The 24606-nt window shown below is 37.0% G+C and overlaps 1 protein-coding gene and 1 pseudogene across 1 annotated transcript in view; one reads left to right on the top strand and one right to left on the bottom strand.

Annotated features, from left to right (window-relative positions):
• The window catches only part of KIF13A (kinesin family member 13A), a 175878-nt gene that overhangs the window by 33350 nt on the left and 117922 nt on the right, over positions 1 to 24606 (top strand).
• LOC112477758 lies at positions 5139 to 5267 on the bottom strand (annotated as a pseudogene).

The following is a 24606-nucleotide window of genomic DNA, read 5'->3' on the forward strand; positions in this document are numbered from 1 at the left end:
GTGGGGATGCAATTAAGCCTATAACAACAACTAAGATGCATTTATGTGATTAGAGTTTCCCCTAAACGGTCAAAAGCTTTGATTTGAGATTTTAACGTCCTTGATTTCTCTTTCTTTAATATAATTAGAACAGAGTTCATGGAACCAGGCTATTTGAAATCCGGGTGAGAGCAAACCAACTTCTTAATGGGTTTTAAGAGAGTAATATATATTTGGGTGGCAAAATGGATTCGATCAAAGACCAATTAAAGCTTCTTTGATGATTTAGAATCACGTATGTTAATTCTAATCAATTAAAAAAATTGTCATAAAAACTGCTAACTACAGGAACTCTTGTTACAGGAGGAAAAAAACTTGTAGGACTTGGAATGCAAATAATCCTGTTCTACATCAAATAATTATGCAGCCATTACTCTAAATCCCGCCTTCAGCTGTATTGTACATATGCCCCTCCTGTGAGATCTGCTGCTGAAACTCCATTAGCTGTGCCTGGTAAGGGAAAATGGGAGTTCTCGGTGAACTCTATGGTGCATTTTGAAAGAAGAGAAACAATGATTGGAAGGACAAAGTATGTACTATATATGATGAATTTAGGTTGAATTTGTAGATTTACTAACAGTATTTTCCTCCCATATGTAAAATCAGTTAAACAGTACTGCTTTCTCTGTTACAGATAATTCCTTGTTACTGTGTGGTTTGTGGACCACCAGCATCAGCATACCCTGACAGCTGGTTAGAAATTCAGAATCTCAGTCCCTACCCCAGATTTAATGAATCAAAATCTGTATTTATAATATTCCCAAGTAAACTGTATACATATTCAAGTTAAAAAGCACTTCTCTAGATGGTGATAGTAGCTGGACTTTTATTGAACTTTTTTTAATTGAACTTTTTATTTAAAAAAAATCCTACAATACATTTTGTCTGTGTTTTCCATTCTAGTGTTATATCCAATTGGTTTAAGCAGAATACCAGAGGACTCAGTGGCTCATCACTTATCAATTGCATAACCTTCTCTTTTCTTCAATTTCCCCATTTATAAATTGAGGATAATACCTTTATGTTGAAAAATTAAAGGAGTTAATGTTTGTAGAGTTTGTAGAACAGTGTTGGGCACAGTAAGTTCAGTCATGTTGACATTTGTTATTATCCCTACTAATTATTACCACCACTATCACTGCTGCTACTGCCACAGCCAAACCAAACAGCAGTTACGTAGTCTAGGAAAATGCCTACTACAGAAGTGACTAACAAATATGGCAATTACTTTATGAAGAGCAGTTCTCACCATGAATACAGATATCATACCAACCCACCAGATAATTCACCCAAACTTTTAAACCCCTCTTTGAAACAACCACAGAACTATAACAAAATATTTAAAAGCTTAGTGGAGGGAAAGTGTCCATGAACCATCCATTTTTTTCTTTGCCTGTCCACCATGAAGTAACTCAAGCTCTGTATTTTAGTCAGGACTTATTTGTTTAATAGAAGTTATTGTGTCCTCACCAGGAAAGCTAGCTCTGGCTGCAGAAGTCATTGTGTACTTGTGAAACCTAGGCTCTCTCTGCCTGACTGCCATTGACTAGTCATACTGACTTAGGCAAGTTACATATATGTGAAATGAGATTGGACTTGAAAATTACTAGTATTCTCTGATCTTGTGAGTGTATGTAGCATTCCAATACAGCTTCTGTGAGACTTCATTTCCATTTCAAATGGTTAGACTCAGACTCTGAAGAAGACTGTGTTTTGTGACAGCAAGAGAGTTGAATAATCTTGAGCTAGAATGGCTTTTAGGAGCTATTATAAATAAAAACAAATGAACTATAACATATTTCTTTGTTATGTTACAATGAAGTATATCATCATTGCTTTGCTGAATATTGGATTTCAGATGTATGAAAACATCTGTTTCTAAGATATGCACCAGAATGTCTATGTCTTCCTTGCAGGAAACTTTGTTTATAGATGTCTTCTGTTGTTTTAGTGTCGTTAATATGTAGCAGATGCACAGGGAGGGGAGCCGGGGAGAGGATGGAGAAAGCATGCTAGAACACCTTAGAATTTTCCCCAAATTTGAATTTGTTTCTCTTTGAATTTTTATTCTATCGTAACAAATATTGGAGGTCTCGAAGGAACTTAAGCCAGCTTTCTTGCATAGCAATTACATATGTATTAGAGTTAAACAACTCTGTCTTTATCATCGTGGGGTTTTTGACATGCAAGACTATATAAAATTTCATGAGATTGGTGGACTTAATTGAACTAGTTTTACAGAATGAGTAAATAAAAATTAACTGAGTTTAGCCCACATGTAAAAACTCTACCTTTTCTTTGCTAAGTAAAGGAGATGTAACCTCGAAAGGAGTTAAATTCCAGAGACTTTCGGTTCCAAGATAATGATTCAAGAAAAACCTACATATGGCAGAAGGATGGAGGAAAGAGATTTTTTTAAAGAACCACATTGAATCCATTATAACTCAGAAAACTGAGACACTAACTTTTCACATTTCAGTGAGATTTAGTTGCCAGATTTCCAGAGGGAAAGAAAGAATATTTAAAAGTTAATGATTGTTATTTTTTTGCATGAAGTTTGTTTTAGATCAAGTCATGAGCATGTTTCAAGGCTGCCATAATATAATATGTCCTACGTTTCATTAGGTGAAAAGGGTAGACTGACAAATTCCCTCATCTTTCAAGACTGTATATAGTCCATCTTCATGAAGACTTTCATGACTTCTGCTGGGAGCAATGTCTCCACCTTCCAAATTCCAGGCGCATTTCATATCCTTCTTATTGCACTGATCACACTGTATGTTATTTTACCATTTTCATATACTTGTTTCCTTACCATTCCTTCCATATTGTATTTAGCAGGTCTTTCTTGAGCACCTACTGTGTGTCAGGCACTGTGTTTCCTAACTGGAACATAATCTGTTTTAAAGCAGGATAGATTCTTGTCCATTCTTACATTGCACAACTAATAGTCCGATGGAAGCGATGCTTGAAGTGCTGATGTCCATGTCTAGAATTCTGTAATTTCACTTATCAAAAACCTGAATAAATCACCACAGTTCTCCATTTAAAAGCTGTCTTTTCTTCCCATCTTTGCTATATGAAGAGACTTGTTGTCACTTTTTCCAGACAACACTATTAGACGGAACCGTGTCTTCAGGACTATTGAATAAGCTCTTGCAAACTACGCTTAGCAGTCAAGAAGAAACATCTACAAGGGATGAAGGAGTAAAACAATTAGAGGTCACTCCTGCCGCAGACTTTAATCCATATTGAGTGTGTGCTTTCCCTTGGATTTAGGACCAGCCAGCAATAACAGCTCTTAGAATTAATTACCAGAGACTTGCGATTGCTGTTCTACACTTTGGTTTGTTGGGGGCCAATCCCGAATCATATTCCATTTTTCCTTTTCCCCTTACAAACTTTCTAGTTGTCGCCGCCTATTTTTTTTCCTGAGGGAATGCAAACACATTTAAATATAACACATAAATCTGTTTCATTAGTAATCCCATTATGCTTGTCAAAATGGTATGTTTTTAAAAATGTGTACTCATTAGTTTTACTTGTGAATACAGACTGTTGAGATTATTGCATTGCTGACTTTCAGGATGTTCGTTAACTTCCCTGAGCCTCATCTATGAACTAGGGTAACAGTATCTACATTACAAGATTACTGTAATTAAATTAAACAATGTGTATAAAATACCTGGCCTTAAGCCTGGCACGTAGTACCTGTAACTCCCTGTACCTCTTTTTTTCTTACAACATTGCCTGTGATTAGGAAGCATGGAACTGTGCACATGTTTAAGCCTCTCAAAGACGTGAGGCTCAAGGTGAGGGGGAGTGGTGGGATGTTGAAGGGCGAGAGAAAGAGAGAGACACTTTACTACCTTACAGAAAATTTAGGGCAATGTGATTATATATATATTCAGCTTCTAGCTCCTGACAGAGCTCCTAAATTCCCTGTAAATAGGGCTGCTAGGAGAATCTTTTGTTCTAACATTTAGTCTTGGACTCCAGTTTGGATACAGAGCTCCTAAGACCTTTGTAATTTCCTGAGAGAGAGTAGTTTCTGACAAAGAGCTCCTAAATTGACTGGAACTTCCTGGGTGATAGGGACATCTTTTGTTCTAATGACGGGACTCCTGGTGGGCTCCTGAATGGGGGCTGGTCACCAGAAAGACTAAGCCATGATTTGAAACTTGGAACTCCACCCCCGCCCTGCTCATTGTCCTGAAAGGAGAAAGGGATTGGAAATGGAGCTGATAATCATGCCTATGATGAAACTTCTATTAAAGAACCAAAAGTATAGGATTGAGAGAACTTCCACGCTGGTGAACAAACACATCCATGTGTTGGGGCGGGTGGTGCACCCCAACTCCATGAGGACAGAAACTTCTGCATAGGGTCCCTTCTGGACCTTGTTCTACGTGCTTCTTCATCTGGCTGTTCATCCGTATCCTTTAGCATATCTTTTATTATATAATAAGCTGATAAATGTGTTTCCTTGAATCTGTTAACTGTTTTAGCAAATGATTGCACATGAGGAGGAGATTTGGGAACCTCTGCTTTATAGTTGATTGCTCAGAAGCACAGGTGATAACCTGGACTTAGAACTGGTGTCTGAAGTAGGGGTGGGGGGTCATCAGTAAGACTGAGCCCTTAACCTGTGGGGTCTGATGCTGACTCTGGGCAGTTAGTGTCAGAATTGCTTGGTGGGGAAAAGCCACAGATCTGGTGTCAGAAGTGTTGTGAGTATGAGAGTAAAGGGGAAACAGTGATTGTTTTCTAGACAGGTGATGAAGAGATGAGATGGCCCAGCCCTCTCTCCCCTGATGACTGATGAACTGTTTAATGGTGTCAATTTAACATTGACTTTTATGTAAGTGATATGAAGTCATTATTAGTTATTTGTATTTGTTTGTGTTGGTTGTGTGTGGTTGTCTGTGTTATTCTTACTGTGGCAAATTTCTGTTTTCATTAAAAATCCTCTGTGTAGTCAGTGCAAGATGAAAGGAGATGAAGTTTATTTGTTTGTTTTTTTAGGCAAGTCATCCCTTAGTTGACCGCACAGATTGCAAGGACCTTGTCAGCTTACAATTCCTTATTTTTATTTTTTACGCCTATAGCACCTGGTCTTCCTAGGTGGTCTCCCATCCAAGTACTAACCAGGCCCGACCCTGCTTAGCTTCTGAGATCAGATGAGATCAGACAGGATCGGGCTTGTTCAGGGTGGCATGGCCGTAGAAGAGATGAAGTTTAAAGAGCAGGAGATACTGTGGTTTTATAATCTCTTTAAAACGAAATAAGCCACCTGATTTTATCTTAAGAAGTAGGTTGGATATGAGTAATGTATCCTTTTAAAATCCTCATTTATACTAATCAGTGTAATATAAACTGGCTTTTGAATTTTGAAATTAACCAGGTTTTTGTTATATGTTTGTATAAATCTAAGCAGATAAGAATTTTTATTTACAATGTACAATTTTATAAAACTGTCAAGAGCAGACTTCTGCCTCTTCTCCTCCCCTATATGTACAGATTAGGGAGAGGGCTCTGAATTTTGAGAGAATTGAAATTCCCTCTTATTTGGCAGCTTGGTTCCTAGAGGTTCATGAACCTGCTAGGGTAGTAATTCTCAACACCAGTTATATGTTAAAATCACTTGAGTGCTTTTTAAAAAGTACTCTGCACAGGCCCAACTCCAGAGCATTCTGATCACTTGGTAAGGACAGAAGAATGCATTGTTTTTCTCAGGGCTGCAGTGAGGACCCAGCTTCCTGTAGAACTGTATGCCCAGGTCTCCCTGCACCCTCTCCCTGCCAGCAGAGTTGGAACCGAGCCAGGGGTCAGTGGCACTGAATTTTCCTCATTGAGCCCCTGGGGACTCAGGACTTTTCTGCTTCCTACTACTTTGGCCCTTAAACTGACTATTCTTAGCAGGACTTATCTGCCAAGGACAAAAGGAAGTTAAGCAGGAACCCTTTTTTTTTTCCTGAAGAGAATAAATGTTTCTTCAGAATCTGATGGTGACATTATTAATTCAGGAGACTGATCAATTTAAAAGAAAAGATTACTAAGACATTAAAATGTTCATTGTAGAAATTTTGAGAACTATAGAAAAGCACAGACAAGAAACGAAAAAATATTTGCAATCCCACCAAATGGAGAGAGAACCACTGTTAACAGTTTGGCCCTTTAATGACCCTCTATCTCCTCCAGGCAAATGATGAAAATAACAAAACTAGTGAAAAATAAAATTTCATTTATTGAGTATTATTTTGGGCCAGCAAGTCAAGTTGCCCTTAGACTGACTAGAAGCCTAAAATTCAAGGTGTAAAGGAAACTTGCTTTAGGTATTGCAGCTAAGAAACCAATTCAAGATCTACCTAATTGCAAGGTAAGAGATTTTAATCCTTGTGAGACTGATATACTATTTCTGTATTGCTTTAAAAAAAATTGGGTCACAGTCTACATTGGACGGTGGCCATATTTATGACACGCAGTTAGCACAAGAATATTATTTTTACATGTTGTCTTTTTATGATGACATTATTGGGGGGGTCTGTGTTTATAATAATAGAATGCTGCCTGCCAGAATATTTTATTTGACTTTCCAGCTGCAGAAGCATGTAGTGTAGGCTGAGTTCAAAGTTCTTAAATTAGGAATGGGCCTGTGTTCAGTCTTCTTTGTCTCTGGTAAGCAGCAGACTTCAGTTTTTCCTGTGACCACTTGCAGGTGACTGAGTGCTACAAGCACGGGCTGCTGCTGTGACCCCACCAGGGTCACTTAGGGATTTGAAGAAGGCCCGCACCCTGTGATTATTAGGAAGTGGTGACCGAAATATGGCCGCCTTTATAATTACAAAGAAAATCTGCCCAGGATTTTATATCCTCTTTTTATTCTTTTCCACTTAAATGCTTGTTTCTCCTGTGTGGAAGGAGAATAATTCTCTTTTCCCTCCTCTGGTTCTTTTGGCTGACCGAATAATCAAATCAACAGGAAACAGATTGACAAGAGAAAATCAAATTTAATCTCGTGCGTATGGAAACTTCACATACCTGAGTAAGTCAGAGATCCCAAATACAAGAGAGATTCAGAGATAGAAAGGGGGATCAAAGTATATAAGACATCTTGAGCTAGGGATGAGGTAAGGTGCCTTGGGGGTTTCAAAAGGTCATTGCAGGATGGTAAGAAGAGCGGACTTTCAGTAATTAGTAGTTTGCTGTATTGTTTAGATAGGTCAAAAGAAGTTATCTTGATAATCTCTTATGGGCAAGGCCTTTAATTCACATTCTTCTAGGTAGTTAAGGGGGAGGTTGCACAAAGTTTCTCTTGAGCCTAAAGCTAAAATTGCCTTAAGCCCAAAGTAATCTGCATACCACTGAGACATATCTTGGGGTAGCTTGTTCTGGACCTCCCATACTCCTAACCTTTAAAAAAGAAAATTGACCCTAAATGACACAATTTATATGGAATTGAGTTATAAAAAGCAGAAAAAATATAAGTCTAAATCTTATGTTTCCATAGTTACATTGCATTGTCATAAGATAAAAGTTGGACTAAGGAAAAGTTCTGAAAAGGCGCTCCAGGAGTTGACTGAGATACATGTGGTTATAAAGCCTCTGTTGGGTTTTTTAGTCAGGGGCTAGGCCGGCAGGTTGAACTGGTTAAAGTTTCTCATTGGAAGAAAGGTGTTTTTAATGCTTTGTGTTTAAAGTAAAAATAGATAAAGGAAACTCAGACTGTTGCTCTGTTTGTGTGTGGTGGTGGTGGTGATGGTGGTGGGGCTTATATTTCACCAGTGCCTAGACACATAATTTGCTGAAGTTGTTCTCTTTGGAAATGTGCACAGTAGTTTTCCCCCCACGAAGATCAATAAACTTAGATTTTAAAGTTTTTGATTTCTACTCCTTTTTAGCTTTCATTTATTTCATTATTTGCTTTGTTCCAAGAATCCTGGAGACTTTCGACAGAGTATGTATTTTACTTGGTCCAAACTTTTCATTTATTTTGCTTATTTAAACTGCATAAATTAAAAAAAAAATGAGCACTAGTTTTTTATTGTGCTTTTGTGATTAGATTACTTGATGAGAACTAGAGTGAGGGAGGGGTGAGGAAATAGTACATAGTGAAAATAATTCCAGCAGTAATGTTTTTTGTTTGAAGAGTTTGTTGTTTTTAACAGTAACACTAGACAGTGTGAAGCTGTCCAAACTGTTATTTATTTATTTTCTAAATTTAATATGAACTAAGAAAGGGTAGAATCGAGATTTTGTATAAAAATTTCAAATAGTGATTAGTAGTTTCCACTGTAGAGTTGTTACAGATAGGACATCAACGTTGCACGTATTACCTTTAACTCACTTCTCATTGGATCAGTGTAAATATCACTCTTAGGGTTGGTAATTGATGATTGTAGATTAAATATATTGCTTTCTGGGGAATGACCAGGTTGGAAAGTTTCATACAGCCTCTCCCCATTTGGATTTATTACAGTTCATCCCGCTGTATTTTTACATATGGTATATGAGTATATAAACAACATCGAAGACATTTTTAGAACTTGTAGCAGAATTTTAGGCAGACCATTGGTGAGGTTTTACCTAACTAATGAAGTTATTAAGCTCATTGATCATTTCCTTAAAAATCTGCTTTATAGAAGAATAGTTATTTAATTCACAAGAAAACAGAGTATTTTTTTGTTCTGTTTTTTTTTCCCCCCCAGACACCTATTTTCCCCTAACTAGGGGAGAGGTACCATTTATTATCTATGTCATCAAGTTAAAAAGGGCATCATAATAAAATAAAATGTCTAAAGATAAAAAATGAGGTTGGAAAACCTGATCGAATTACTGTCTTAAGAACAAAAGTATAAAATTTTTATTTTTTTTCCTCTGACTAATTCTAGGAAGTATTTGCTCTGAGTCAAAACCGGAACTCTTCATCTTTTTCACATAAAATGTAAAATAAACATGGTTTTATTTTCAGACCAAGAGTCTGATTATTAGAGTTCTATTTTTTCTTTCACCTTTCTGTTATTCTTTTAAAGCAGGTCTCCCTGAGGCCAGTCTTCATTAGTTTCGCCCTTATACTGTGCTCACGTTACCAGGGATTGCTGCAGGAGGTTGTTGTTGGGAGCCCTCCTCTCTTGAATTGTGTACAAGACAGCCATAAAAGATAAGATTTTACTGTGGAATCAAATGAAATGGCTTTTCATGAATGAAACTCTTAACCATATTACATTACCTCATGGTAAGAAGGGCAGCTAAATTATGAATGGGGAAAACATTCATGAGAAAAGGTATATTCTGTATTACATTTCTTAGTTACTTATTATGGGACTTGATGACTTCATTAATTTTGGTCCCAGCATATGGTTTCCGATATTAGTAAATTGCTATTATCAATACAAGTGAAATAGTTACTTATTAAAGGAACAAAGCCTGCAATTAAAGCAAAATAAAACACAACTTTAAGACATAGAAACAAAGCTATTTTTGTAACCCAAAGACAAAAAATATTTCAGTGCAGTTTTGTTTTCAAGGAATGTAGCCTCTGAGCAAAGCTGTAAATTCTGTGATCTGGCCTGGGTTCGGTCAGTACTTTTCTCCATCCTTTGGGTCACCCACCTCTTCCTAAGTGAGCCGTTTTCACCCTCCTGTTGCCTAGTGATCTCCATACACTCCTTTCCTCATCAGCATTAGAAAAAGGTTGGATGATCTGATCAGCTATTTGTCTTCCTTAAGTGGTTATCATACTTTAAATGGAGCTTTTATTTCGGGTGTTACCTATCTTGTAAGAGTTAACCATTATTACTAACATTGATCACTTGTTATGTTTGGCTGTTCCTGTGCTAGGTTTATAACAATCTAGTAGGTAGGTGAAAGTATATCATTTTATGAGATGAGGGTTGTTAACCTCAGTTTAAATAATTTGTTGGAAGCCACATAACTCAGAAGTAGAGGTGCTGAGATTTGAACACAGATCCTATTCTGACCTATAGCCTTTAATCTTTCCTCTGAGCTACTTTGCCTTTGATCTCTAGTTGTGGGTTGAAAGTTGTCCCCTGAAAGATACTGTTGTAGTAAGCTGTGTGGTAGGTGGTCTCTGCTAGTGATGCAGGATAGCAAATTCCCCCTAGTGGCGGGGGAAGCCAAGCCCTGCACCGAGAGAAGAGGAGGGTCCTGTGGTGGAGAGTGTAGAAAGAATTCTAACACACGCCCAAGTTATGGTCAAAAGGAAAGTTTGTTAGAAAAGGGGCAACACTTCACGGAGTGTGGTCTCTCAGAGGCAGAGAGTGGGAGAGCCTAAGAGAGATGAAAACAGTGAGAGAGTAAAGACACTGAGAGTGAAGGCACTGAGAGGGACCCTGAGTGTTAGGAGAATTTAGTTTATATATCTACCATTCTTTAGTTCCTGTGAGTTACAGTTTAAAGACTTTGTTTACCTATTTCCTTTGATATGGGCATACAGTGAGGAAGGGGAAGGGGAAGAGTTTGTAGTGTGAAAAGGTAAGAATGTATAGGGTGAAAGGCCTGTGGGCAGTTCCCAGTTTTTATTCCATAGGTCTCTATAGTTTTAGCATAGGGAATGATTATTTATTTATTTATTTATTTTTAGTGTAGGGGCAGCCACTTAAAGAACTCTGTTCTTTCTGTTTCCTCTTGACAGGTGTGGGAAATGGGTTGTTCCAATCCAGCAGAAATCTTCCTTTGTTCTGCAGGTGTCCTCCTGGCCTGGCTGCAGAGCTGATCAGCATATTGCAGTCTTTTTAGCTTGATTTAACATTTTAATTCTCTCGCCTCCTCTCTGTATTACTAGGATTTAGACTAGAATGCCCGCTTAACTGACTCAATCCATTGTTGCCTTTTTGGTGGCCCTAGGTCATCTAGATACATATTTTATGTTTTCTGGCACATATGTTACATTTTAATGATGTTTCTGGACTACAGCCACCTCTTACTCTCTACCTCTTGAGAAGAACATTCAATATTACAAATATTGATAATAGCTAAAACATATAGATATGAAATTGTTATGTCCTTTACATAATCATTTAATCCTCATAAAACTCTGTTAATCCTAATTTCTAAATGAGGAAACTGAGATTCAGTGAAATTAAATGATTTGCCCAAGTCCCAGTTGGTAAGTAGTGAAACTGGCATTCTGGCCTGGGCATTCTGGCTTCAGCCTATAGGGTAGCTTTCTCCACGATGCCTTTCATCCTGTGTCTGCTATACCATGTGTAGCTCCAGTTGTAAAGTTTCTCACAAAGAAGAATGCAGTTGGAATGTACTCTTTTCTTAGCTGTTGTGAGGCGATATTGCTATCCCATAAATCCTTTACAGATAAAGTCTTGTTATACTTGCATTTTCTGGATGTTGCCATCACTTGATGACTCTTAAGTTCATTTTCTCCGTCATGTCACTCATATAGAAGAGGAAACTGAGGCCCAGAAAGTTCAACAATGTGCCCAAGGTCACAAAGCTTATCTGTTTTATAAAGTAACAATGATATATCTCGATATTCTTGCCATGAATTAATTTTTTTTCCAATTAAGCTTTTTAGATAACCTGGAGTGAATAAAAAGCTTGACTTTTTTCCTCTGGGGTTTCCCTGGGGCTGGCAAAAATTTTTTGAAAGGTATTTATTCCAGAACTTGAGAAATTTGGCAAAATTAGGCAAAACTCCATCAGTTATTGGTGCTACTTACTCCAGTTTTCTTCCTTTTCCATTCTTGCAGATTCCTCCTTGCTTTGACCCTTACTCCCTTATCTGAGTCAAGATCCCTGGTCTGTGTACAAGCTTTCAGAGCTTGCATGACTTTTCTGGAGTTTGTGCAGTAGTGGTCTGCTAATGTAGGGTGGAAGCGATACAAACTAGAGTTGTTTGGGTGACAGTTTTGGTGCGTGCAGATTGGTGGGTCAGGGAACTGTTTGCTGGTGCTGGAATGTTTGAAAGCAAAAGCAAGTTTCTAAGTAACCCCAAAATAGATTCATGGACAAGATAGAGAAGCTAATACAGATGTTTCTTATTTTTTTAAAAAAGACCTAAAAACCTTATGTAACTACTCAGAGATTTAAATGAATTTCATTAGGTCTTCATGTTGCTAAATGACTTGTTTATTTAGCCATCAGTGCTTTAGTCTTGCTGACTCTAGTGTTTAATTGCATTTGTTATATGAACCATTTTGTGATATTCTTCAGCCATGCAGAAGATATTCAGGCATATAATAGAGTATTTATGTAGTATTTAGGTAATTTCCAAAATGCAAGCTTGGTGCCAAGTGTGGATTTTAAATTTTAAACAATATATTTAACATGATCCCATTTGGGGAGAGGGAGATGTGTCTCTGTGTGTTTGTTTATAGCTTATGTCAGTGATTCTCAAACTTTGGCACATGTCTTCTGGAATCATCTGGAAAGCATGTTGAAATATAGATTGCTGGCTCTCACCCAAAAAGTTTCTTATTCAGTAGGTATGGGTTGGGGCCTGAGAATTTGCTTTTCTAAAAAGTTTGCAGATATTGATGCTATTAGCCTGGAGACCACATTTTGAGAACCATTGTGGTTCTCAAAGAGAAATATAGAAAAAAAAATCTACAACAGTAAGTTGCTATAATGTTAACAATAATGATCATATAAAATTTTTTTGAGGTTTTAGTATTTCTGTTGTAGTAACCACATAGTTTCTGTTGTCTTTTGCCATTATAAAAACAAAGCATCAAGAATTCATCGCTTTGTGTCCTTGTTTTTATTTGTCATCCCAAGATGTGAGCTCTCAGAAGGGCATATTTGTCACTTGGGGTTCTTATTTCATTCTTGGTGCTAAACAAATGGTAAGTTTTTAGCAGATTCTCAATAGCTCTGATGCAAGACAGGGCAAATTCCCCAGAGTGCTGGGAGACCAAGCTCTGCACAGAGAGAAGAGGGTTCTTCGGCAGAGAGTATAGAAAGAATTCAACACACACATGCCAAAGTTAGAGTCAAAAGGAAAGTTTTTGGAGAAGGGGTAACACTCTATAGACAGAGTGTGGTCTCCTCTCAGAGGCAGAGTGAGAGAGTCTAAGAGGAACTCAGAGAGACAGAGGCAATAGAGACTAGGACAATGAGAGAGACAGAGTAAAGACACTAACAGTAAAGGCAGTGAGAGAGACCCTGAGTGTTAGGGGGGTTCAGTTTATATAACATTCTTTTAGTTCCTGTGAGTTATAGTTTAAAGATTTTGTTTACCTATTTCCTTTGATATGGGCATACAGTGAGGAAGGGGACGGGGAGGAGTGTGTAGTGTGAAAAGGTAAGAATATGTAGGGTGAAAGGCCTGTGGGCAGTTCCCAGTTTTTATTCCATAGGTTCCCTATAGTTTTAGCATAGGGAATGAATGAATATTTATTTATTTATTTATTTTTAGTGTAGGGGCAGCCACTTAAAGACTCTGTTTTTCCTGTTTCCTCTTGACAGGTGTGGGAAGTGGGTTGCTAGCAATCCAGCAGAAATCTTCCTTTGTTCTGCAGGTGTCCTCCTAGCCTGGCTGCAGGGCTGATCGGCATATTACAGTCTCTGAATATAGCTTGATTTAACATTTTAATTCTCTTGCCTCCCCGCTACATTAGCTCAATTAGTTAGAATATCAAATTCTTTTATGCCACATCACTTCTTTTAAGACCCCAAGGGATCCTATTTTATGATTACAAATTATATTTGAAATCCCTTTGGAAGAGGAAACCCTCCTTAGAATCTGAAAGAAGAGTACAAAATCTGTCTGAGGCAACAAAGTAAGTCAAGGCCAAAACAATAATTGAACACTCTTGACCTTGGAATAAACCAATCAGCCACCACCATCACCACCAAAAAAAAAAACCACGTACAAAACAAAACTCGGCACTGAATTTTCACTTTATCATGTAAAGGCTCTCCACAGTTTGGCCCTCCACAATTTTAGGAATAATGTGTGCTTAACACAAAGTTTCAAGAATGCTGTGTTTTCCTGTGAAAGAATAGCAAGTATAGTATGCAAATACGTGTTTCATTGGTATTTTAGGAAGGCCCTCTCTTAATTTTAAGTAAAGTTAGATGTTGGCTAGTTGAGAATACACAGGATTTAGAATCCAGAGAACTAGTTTTTAGGTCTGATTCTGTCAAATTTTAGCCCCTTGGATTAAACCCTAGCAAGTAGATGGGATTAATTTGCCCTGTAAATAAATGCCTTGGATTGTCACAGTAATCAAGTGTGCCAACACTCACAAAAGCTGGTGTGTTCTGAACAGTGAGATCACCACCGCCCCTTTCTTATTCCCAGTGCTGTGGTCTGTTATGGAAATTTATATAACTTCTGGTCCTTTTGCTTTAGAGAAGGTCATGGCGAAGTTGGGCAGATCCACATTCTTTTTGTCTACCTTCCCATCCCACTCAGCCAATTTGGCAGTAATGCTTTTAGCCTTTGTATGAACTCTGAAGTCAGACAACTTTAGGAAAAGCAAGATAGTTTTTGAACAGTGTTTTCATGATAACGCCATAAGTTCTTTTCCAATTACAGGTCTCCAGGAAGTTAAAGTAGTTATGGTCTCTATGGAAATCCATGAATCTGTCGTATAAAAAAATGATCTCTCACCTGAGGAATTTGTTATTTCATTGTTCATGCTTCTATTAAGAAGCTAAGGAAGTAGGACTTTTTGAGTTCTCCCTTATAAGTTCTTATGGTACTTCATAGTTTCAGATAAGCTGATGCTTAATTCCTCTACTTCCTAAGTAAATACTCCATAATAGTTTGATGTATGTTGGTGAAAGTTTCAAAATAAGTTGTGACTTTTTCCAAGAGAGGGGTAATTTTGCTCTGTTTTCTAGTTCTCATAGCACCTGGCCAGGCTTCGGGCACATGTTCATTCATTTTATCCTTCAAAGAACAAAAGGATACCCTTCACAAAAGGTATCATCTTTTTAAGTGTTGCAGTAGGCTGTAAACCAACTTTTAATTCCTTTTCTTTGACTTGAAAGTTTAGTAAGTCTCGTGTAACAGTTTACTTGTCAGCCATCCTTCATCTGTGGGCCCTTGACTGTTATCTGTGGTTTTCGGGATTTGTGCTGTCATGAAGGTTGGCTAGGGCTCACTCATGTCGTGCTTTATTCCTGCTAGAGAAGTAGGTCAAAAGGTAAAACCAGGATTCTAGAATATAGTTTTTAACATAAAATATACTTTAATCTTTACAAAGCAGTTAATAGTTAAATTAATTCTGAGAGCCTTGTACCTTTTTCTTGAAGAGCTGCTTGGTTAGAGAAATTATTTTCTTTTGAGTTATTGCTTGTGACATAAGCTTGTACTGGCATGCTTACATGATCAAATTGTTTGTAATCTTGTGTTTAACTTTTATGTTATTTATAGTGTCTGTGATCTTACATTAAATTCGTCCTCAACATTTCCATTGTATAATGGTCTTTCTAAGTTCACCTATAAAATATGAGTGTGACCCAAATTATTCTGAAGTTGAAGTTTAGGACTCGTTGTCACCACTATTATGAATTTTTGCTAATATCTTTTTAACATTGTAACTTTTTGGATGGTTATCTTATGAGATTTAACACTGTAGGGGAGGAAAATAATTTTCCCTCTATCCTTTTGAGTTCTTGGCTGAGAGAAAAATATGGGAAACTCCCTGAGGTGGCCTAAGCTACCACCTTAATACCATTTTAGCTAAAGACAAAAGAAAGGCTTGGGGGATGGGGGAGGACAGTAATGGGAGGTTACCAGGAACAGCAGGGTATAAACAAAGGTAAGGTTTCTTATGCAGATTTAAGTTCCTGCCATCTCCATGAAAAGTTTCTTATGATTGAGAGTAATCTTTTTCTTCCTGGTATGGTGAGGGGGATAATCTTACAAATGGTTATTTCCTGTATAAATGTAAATATCCCATAAAAAAAGTAACTTCTCTGTTTTCCAAGCTTCTCCTGCATCTGCTGTTTTTCAAAATAATCCTTTGCCAAAGAGGCATATTTTGGGTGGCATAATCTGTAGCCTTCAACACAAGTGGCTTTAGTTAGACCAGAGAGATACAATTTCTTACTTTGTACTGTTTTCATATTAAGATGTCTTGGACAGCAGATGCAGAGCAGCAAGAAGAAGGTATTTATAGAAAGGCCTTTTACTCCTTTGTAGTCTAGGTGTAGTGTAATATACATAGCAGGATAAAATGAACTCTGAATTTTCTTTTTCATTTCTTCCTAAGAACCACTTTGGTCAATGAAGTAGAACTAATTGTGGCTTCCGTTTCTCAAAGTGTCCTTTGGTTGTGGCCTCTGATGTATTGAGAAAGCTGGTAGTGTCAGGTTCTAGTTGGTTCATTTGACTGAATCCCCACATTTTTAGCTGCTTGAACGTACTGTTACCATTACCCTAGGCCTCCTGGGATTGTCCTGATTCTCTCCTGTTTTTTATTCTGACTACTTTGAAAATATTTCTTTGAACTTTATCTGGGATTGGTTTGGATTGGTATTGGGATTGGAACTTCATACATTTCAGAGGATAAGAAGCTCCAAGAATATGTTTACACAAAATAACCGAGCTGTAAAGACGTATATACATACACGAGTGTTGTTCATTTTGGGTCATCAAACCATACTGTGCAAAGTCTGACAAGGATGGGAAGAGCCAGCCCAGCTTATTAGCTCACTGACCTTGGTTTATTTCCCATGCTTAAACCAGCCTGGGAAATAAAAACCTGAACTTCTCCAGAGATTTACAGCTTTCATATATTGCATTTTCTCACAGCCTGTACTTTGTACATTATACCTGATAAGATTATTTTAAACTGCCTTTCTCTTTAAAGCTTATCTTTTATGCTTCACCTGGCTGATGATTATTAGAGTTAAAACTGCTTGCCAGTGTCTGTCTCTGGGGTGTTTGAGATTGAGAATCCTCATACTCCTTGTTTATGCCAAGAGTCATCTTGCCTGGGCCAGCCTCTCCTGTATCCTCATCATCCTATTCTCTCTAGGAGAAATCTTACTCCTTTATCTGTCTCAGTACCCAGAAATTACAAAAGTTGGGAATTGTCTGTTCTCTTATAAGATTGTTTATTGTGGTAAAATATACATAGCATAAAATTTATCATTTTAACTAGTTTTATGTGTATAATTTAGTGGTATTAAGTACATTCAAAATGTTGTGCAACCGTTATCATTTTCACAATTTTTTCATCATCCCAAACAGAAGCTCTTTATCCATTAAACAATAACTCTCCATTACTCCCTCTCCTAGGTCCTGGTAACCTCTACTCTACTTTCTGTCTGTATGAATCTGAGTATTCTAAGTACTTCATTTAAGTGGAATCATACAGCATTTGTCTTTTTGTGTCTGGTTTATTTCACTTAGCATTAATGTCTTCAGGGTTTATCCATGTTGTAGCATGTGTCAGAATTTCCTCTTTAAGGCTGAATAATATTAGATTGTGTCTAAACACCTCATTTTGTTGATCCATTCATTCATCAGTGGACATTTAGGTTGCTTCCATGCTTTGGCTATTGTCCGTAATGCTGCTCTACACATAGTCGTATAAATATCTGTTTGAATCCTTGCTTTCATTCTTTTGGATATACAACCCAGATGTGGAATTGCTGGATTCTGATTACATCTTAAGGCACCACTTTCAGGTCTGACTAGAAGGTGTTCTTCATCTGAATATATCTTAGTTTACGTAAGCATTTTCCAATTATTACATACTAAAATTATAAGTAATTTTTACACCAAAGAAAGTTTCAGTTTCCTTCTTATTTATTAGTCCTATGCTTTTCCAGTCAATGTGTAATTGGAGAATGCCCTTCAGGCAAGATGCCGACAAATGTGTTCTAAGAAATTTAGTTGTCTCCCCTTACTCTCTCTTTTGATTTCTATGGGTTTCAGTTACTTGTGGTCAACAGCAGTCCAAAAATATTAAAGGAAAAATTCAGATACTTAGAGAGCTAGAGACCACATTCACATAAGTTTTATTACAATATATTGTTATAATTGTTCTCCTTATTTGTTATTACCGTTAATCTCTTACTATACCTAATTTATAAATTAAACTTTATCATAGATAAATATGTACAGGAAAACACATAGTATGTATAGGGTTTGGTTCTCTGTGGTTTTAGCCATCTCCTGGGGATCTTGGAACATATTCTCTGCAGATAATGGGAGACTACTGTATACCAGGAGATAAATTTAGGAACTCCTGGAACTTTACAGGAAGTGAATTTCTTGGCAGCCTTATATTTTAACAAAAAATAAACAATGTATTTCTTTTCAGAATTAATAGGAACTTGGACATGATCACTTTAATTACATGTTTGATTTTGACATCTTTATTATAATATGCGCAGTTTACACAAGGGTATTATAAGTATGGCTGCCTCCTCTGGTGCTATGAACACATCAGCTTTTCTTAAGAGTTAGGTTAAGGGCAGGCTAGAAATAACTGACATCCTTAATAAATATTGCTATTTGCAGTACTGAATGGATTTGCCTTCTCATTTGCTTCTCTCCTAGCCAAGTATCTTCTTCATTAGTAATTTCCAGAGCAAATTGGCAACTAAGTGTCTTTAGTAAGTGTCTCTTAGCCTCTCTAAGAGATAACACTGTTTGCCTTTGTCATTATTCTGGTGGCCACCCTATTCTTAGTGAATGACTTCAGTTAATCAAACATTTCTTAATTAAGCATTGAGGTAATAAACTTTGTTTAAATGCATTGTACACATACACAGACACTATTGATTATCTGCCCCTGCCCACAGAAACGTGTTTATGTTCTCCTAAGTAAAGTGCATAGGAAATCTTTTGCTCCCTGAAACTCCCTCTGGAATGTCTCTTTAAAGTGATGGCGGAACCATGTTTATTTACTTTATGCTGTCTAGTAGATAGTCCTGCTCTACACAAAACAATATAATCTTATTCAGTATATAGCTTTAAACATCATCTTTATTCTTACCTTTTCTACTTAAATTCTAATTGGCATCTCAAAGTTAGCATGTTTAAAACCAAACTCCTGATTTCCCCCCACCAAACTAGTTCTTCCCACAGTTTTCCCATTTTAGTAAAAGGCAACCACATTCTTCCTCTTGCTTAGATGTAAAACATTGTTTTCTCACTGATTTTTCTTACCTGCCCACCTCACATCAATTCATCAGCAAATCCTTCAGCTCTAGCTTCAGAATATGTCCTGAGTAAGACTACTTAACATCTCTGTCCCCAAGCATGCACTTGCCTCAGTGTTTTTGTACTTGCCAGTCTCCTTACCTTATTATTCTTCTCCCACATATCTGATGGATAGAATTGAAGCATTCATTGATTTTTTTTTTCCCTTTGGAAAGCATGTTTGAAGGGAAGAGTGAATTTAATTTGATTCTAATACTGAGTTTTAGAAGATAAATTTTCTTAAGAGTATGTCTATCTACTGTCTTCTTAGATGTACATCATAAGGTGTAGGGGAATTCAGTTAACCCAGGTTTTCTAGGAATTTGTTGCGATCACTTCTGAACCAGCTAAGTGTTCGTTTCGTACCCATTTACAACCAGCAATAAGAGAAAACTGTGCATCAAATATAATAATAATTATCATAAGTATATTTCTGTCTACACATGGGAGATGTTGCTGCTTAATAGCTTTCTTTTAAATTCTTTTTTTTTTTTTTTCTGTTTTGCCCTTTCTGATCCACCCCTTCTTAGAACATAGTGCTCTCTTTCCTATAACTCTTTGCCCTTGTTCTGTGGTGTTTGTAAGGGAGACAGATATTTTTCCTTTGGGCGAAGAAAGAAAGAATATTTAGTCCAACATAAATGCAAGCTTTATATGAGAGGGTCTGTCCTCAGTAGAAATATTTTTATTGCTTATAGACTTTTCATTTTACCTGCCAAATCCTATTACTTGAGTGACTAAAAAATCTGCAGAGTTTATTTTTAAAAGTACTGCACTTTTATTGATTAATCCAGAGACTAGGAGAACAAAGCACAGTAATACAGACCTTTAACATATTTGAGAGCATCATATGAGCTAATAGCATAACTTATTTCAAGTGTAAGACTATAAGTTGTGCAGAAAATCCAAAAAATGTCTATTGTAGGCAGCTCTAACAAGTATTGTAATTAGTGGCAGGAAAACATTACAAATCAGGTATGGACCCTGTTGGAACCTGTGTGTGTGCATATTCTAAACATGTTAATAAATGGTATCTCAAATATTATGTAATTAGAAATATAATCTCTGCTCATGATGCTTTCAGTTTTAACAAACATTTATTCAGTGATCTTGAGATTTTTTCAAAAGTGTTAAATAAAAATTTTAAAGTTCTAGAATTATATTTTAAAGTAAACAATTTTTGAGCATCTTCATCTGTTAGACACTGAGGTAGATGCAAAAGATACTGCAGGATTGAGACATGGCTGACCTAGAAGAACTTAACTGTGTAAAATACTGGTTATTATCTTCCTGAGCCTCCTAAGCTAGATGAATCTTGGGGAAAGATTTTTGAGAGTTTTGCCCTCACTGACAACCAAGATCAAAAATGAGGACTGCTAGCATATTCCCAAATGAGACATTGGTAAAAGGGGACTGGAGCATTGGAAAAGTTGGGAAAGGGTTAAAGAGCTTTTATATGAATCTTCAAGTGTAATTTGTGGAAGATTTTGGTCGGCTGCCTTTTTGTCGTTCCTTATTGTCTAAGTGGGTTATTTGAAAATTTGCGTTCCTTAATGTAGTAATTGTGAAAGGAGTCACCCCTGTTCACCATATATCGCACAAATATGAAAAAATGTAGACTGCCAGCCACCAAAATAATAAAGAAATAAAGAGGGACTGATGTCCAGCAGCCTCCAGGTCTCTGGAACAGGGAAGATGTAATGAGATTTCCTGCTCTAATGGCAAAGACTTATTGAATTCCAGGGACATTCTTGACCTTACTGTAGTTGATGAGTATCTCTTAATTGAAGTCTCCTGACTCATCCACTCTGTTTTTTAAATTTGTTTTATTAAAGACTTGAAGAGAATCACTGGTTATTTTTTAAAATTGTGAAATAGATATCCAAAAGTATATAGAATTTATTATGTGCAATTAAAGGCTAATAATGAAAATGAATACCCACGTACCCTCCATCCAGCTGAGGAATCAGATTACTTATACTTTAGAAAAAAAGAATGAATGCAAGGAGTACTGACTGCCCTTGCAATAGCCTCACTTTTCTGATTTTTGTGTTGATTATTCCTCCACCTTTTTTTTTTTTTTTAAACAATTTTACATTTAACTATAGATTCCTAAACAGTATGTTATTTAGTTTAGCCCTTTTAGGGGAAACTTTATGTAAATGGAATCATACCAAATGTATTATTTGGAGACTTGCTTCTCTCAACATTATGTTTTTGGGATTCATCCACATTGATGTGAAGTGTAGTTTATGTTCTTGCATGGCTGTAAAGCATTGCATTGTATGGTTCATCACAGTTTATTTTTCCATTCTCCAAGTTTGTTTCTTTTCCGTTATTTGGAAAACAATATAGACTCCAAATTCAGCAAGTTAACTTGTTATTTAAAGCTTCAAGGTTGATTCCTTTTTGGCTAAATCTGAGTCTGAGCTGGGAATTTCCAGGTGGTTCGCTTTCATTAGCGGGAATACTAGATGTCCCCATTTCTGGAGACCAACTAGAGAATAAACTGGCTTTGATTTCTCCAGAGATTGTTACTCTTGATTCTCTTAGGTCTGGAATCAAAGCCCTGTTCTTGGAGGGTCTTGTGGATGAGCCCTTCCCTGTGTTCACCACACCCCTTTTAGGGCTGACCTACCTACCTACCTACCTACCTTCCTTCCTTCCTTCCTTCCTTCCTTCCTTCCTTCCTTCCTCCCTCCCTTCCTCCCTCCCTCCCTTCCTTGTCTCCCTCCCTCCCTCTAGAAACCCATATGCTTTAACTAGAACCAGGCTAGTCTCTAGAGCACAAGAAGACACTGAGTTTTTCTTCTTGCTGCACTTGGCTTTCCGGGGGCATTCTCTGCCACCACCTTCCCGTTTCTCATCAGTTATTGTACTGTTGCATTGTACTTCCTACCGAGGTGAGTCGATTAAGGGGTACTCCCAATGTTTAGTTGTAAAATACCCCTGTGGAAATGACCAGAGCTTTAATAAAACTCCAGCTGGTTGTATTTATTTTCAGATTTGGAAAATTTTCTGGAAAGATCGTTCTAAGTGGTTACTGGTGTTGTTGTTATGGTCCTGTGACAATTTTGAAAATAGGTCTCTGAATATGAGTATGTTTTTCCTTCTTTGTAAAGTAGAGAGTATGTATTTTTCTGTATTAGCTGTTTATTGATACTTGAGATTTGTTTAGCTTTCCTTAAAATGTGTTCCCTTGAACTCTGATGTTAATGGTTGTCATATAGGGAAAAATGATTCTGCAGTAAAATTAAGTTAAATCTTTTTATTTTTTATTTTTATTTTTAATTTTTTGCTGCAAGACTTCTCAGAGCCCTTGATATCCTCTCATGCTTCGTGGACATTTAAAACGTTTGGTTATAGAACCCACTCCCCCCTTTAGTGTATCTTATAGTAATAATCTTTCTCTGAATACTCTAGGAAAGACACCATTAATGTATTTTCTATTGTTTACGTTGGTTCCATCTACCTAGATCTCAGGATTGCAGTGGAATTTTCTTGTACCTTAAGATATGTCTATTTATCTTGACAGAGTACGTGAACCTTTAAGGGCAAACTTATTTTTAGTTCATTTCAATTTAGAATTGAAGCCAAACAGAGGGGTGTGTGTGTGTGTGTGTGTGTGTGTGTGAATGAGAGTAGGGTGAAGAAGTAGTTTTGTAAATTGATGGGAAGAATAAGATGTCAACTTTTAAAAGATATTCATTGCCCTTGGAATTATATTTCACAAAAGTAGGAGAGTAACACAAAGGGCCTAGACCAAAACTATCTTTTTGTGAATGTCCACAAGCAGAGAAAGATTGTGTGCATAAAACACTAATGAAAATGATTGTTCTTCCCAATGATTATAGAACAAAAAGTATTCTTTCCTCCTTTCTTCCTTCTGCTCCTCTCCTTTTCCCCCCTCCCCCGCTTTTTTTGATAAGTGGGGAGGGGTGAAGATGAAGATGCCAGAGACACTGACATATCTGTTTATATCTTTTTTTTTTAAGACATGTTTTGTGATAGGTGTGCACCCTGCTAATTTGAGTGTATTAGATCGATTTTATTTTGTACCTTGTTGGAGTATGTTTTCTTCTGTTGTTCTCTGTTCTCTTGGCCTTAAACATGTAAAAGAGACTGAGACTGAAAAGATAACTACATCTAATTACACTTTTTTAACCAAAATACTAAAACAAAAACCATAGAAACTCAATTCTGAGCAATTGAAAATTGGCTAGAATCTTTATCTAAAATAATTCCTATTTCAACAAAAAATTTTTTCAGCTCTACCTGAGGCTCATGTTTCCTTACCCATACATATTTTAATATGTTAATTTCCCAGATAACTGGAACTTATTCCTTCAAACACCAGTCTTTAACCATTATGTCTTTCCTCCCTGCTCTGTCTTAAGCTCTGAGAGGCCAGAGGCTGCTGGACAGGATCATGAGCATTCTTTATTTTCTGTGTGGTGAAAGGAGGAGTTTGTGTTGTTCTCAGCTTCCTGTCTCTTGTCACAGTTGTTGGGCTGTCAGGAGACCCTGTCCTGCTGTTGCCTCCCTTCACAGGCTTGCCTCTTGGCTGTTCTATCTGCTATGTGCTGGAAAACTAGATAACAAAGCAGATCAAATTGGAGTGAGTTAAGCACCCACAAAATGAATGCATTAGGAGTGGAGACATGGCTGACCCCTTGGGGCTGTTGAACATCTATTTCTGGTGCCCATAGCCTTTCTTCTGGATACAGAAGGGTTGAGATCCCTGGGAAAAGGAGTAATCACTATTTTCGTACCGTGTGAAACCTAGATGAGCCTTTTGGAAATTTATGCTCTACTAGTTTGCTTTCCAAAACTGAATATGAACCCGCATTGGTTTGGACATCAGTATAACTTTTGAAACTCTCTAACAGCCTTTATCTCAGAAGCAGTAAGTATACTTTACTTGCAACAAGACTGGCCATGCATTAATAACTGTTGAAGATGTGTTCGTTGTGTTATGTTGTTATATGATGGGACATGGTGATATATTATGCTATTCTTTCTACATTGTATGTGTTTGAAAGTGTCCCTAATAAAGCATTTGTAAAAATACACTGTACATATACTTGATTGATCTTCAGACAAACCCCAAAGAGTGGAGTTACTCAGGGAAACATAACCCTGTCTCAGATGTTACTAGTAATCTGGTGATGTGAGCCAAGGACCTCATCTATTTATTTATTTATTTAATAGATATTTATTTATTTGTTTTATGCCTGACAGTGTTCTAGGCACTGGGAACACAACAGGGAACAAGATAGAAAAGGCTCCTATTTCCATGGCTCTTATAACTATTAGATCCAGGAGAGAAGATCTGTAAATAAGTAGGTAAATAAATAAATGAAATAGTTTAAAATGGTGAACAGTGCTGTGAGGAAAATAGAGCAGAGTAATATGAGATA

Source organism: Pteropus alecto, unplaced genomic scaffold (genome assembly GCF_000325575.1).
Source record: "Pteropus alecto unplaced genomic scaffold, ASM32557v1 scaffold121, whole genome shotgun sequence".
In the NCBI taxonomy this organism is placed as follows: domain Eukaryota; kingdom Metazoa; phylum Chordata; class Mammalia; order Chiroptera; family Pteropodidae; genus Pteropus; species Pteropus alecto.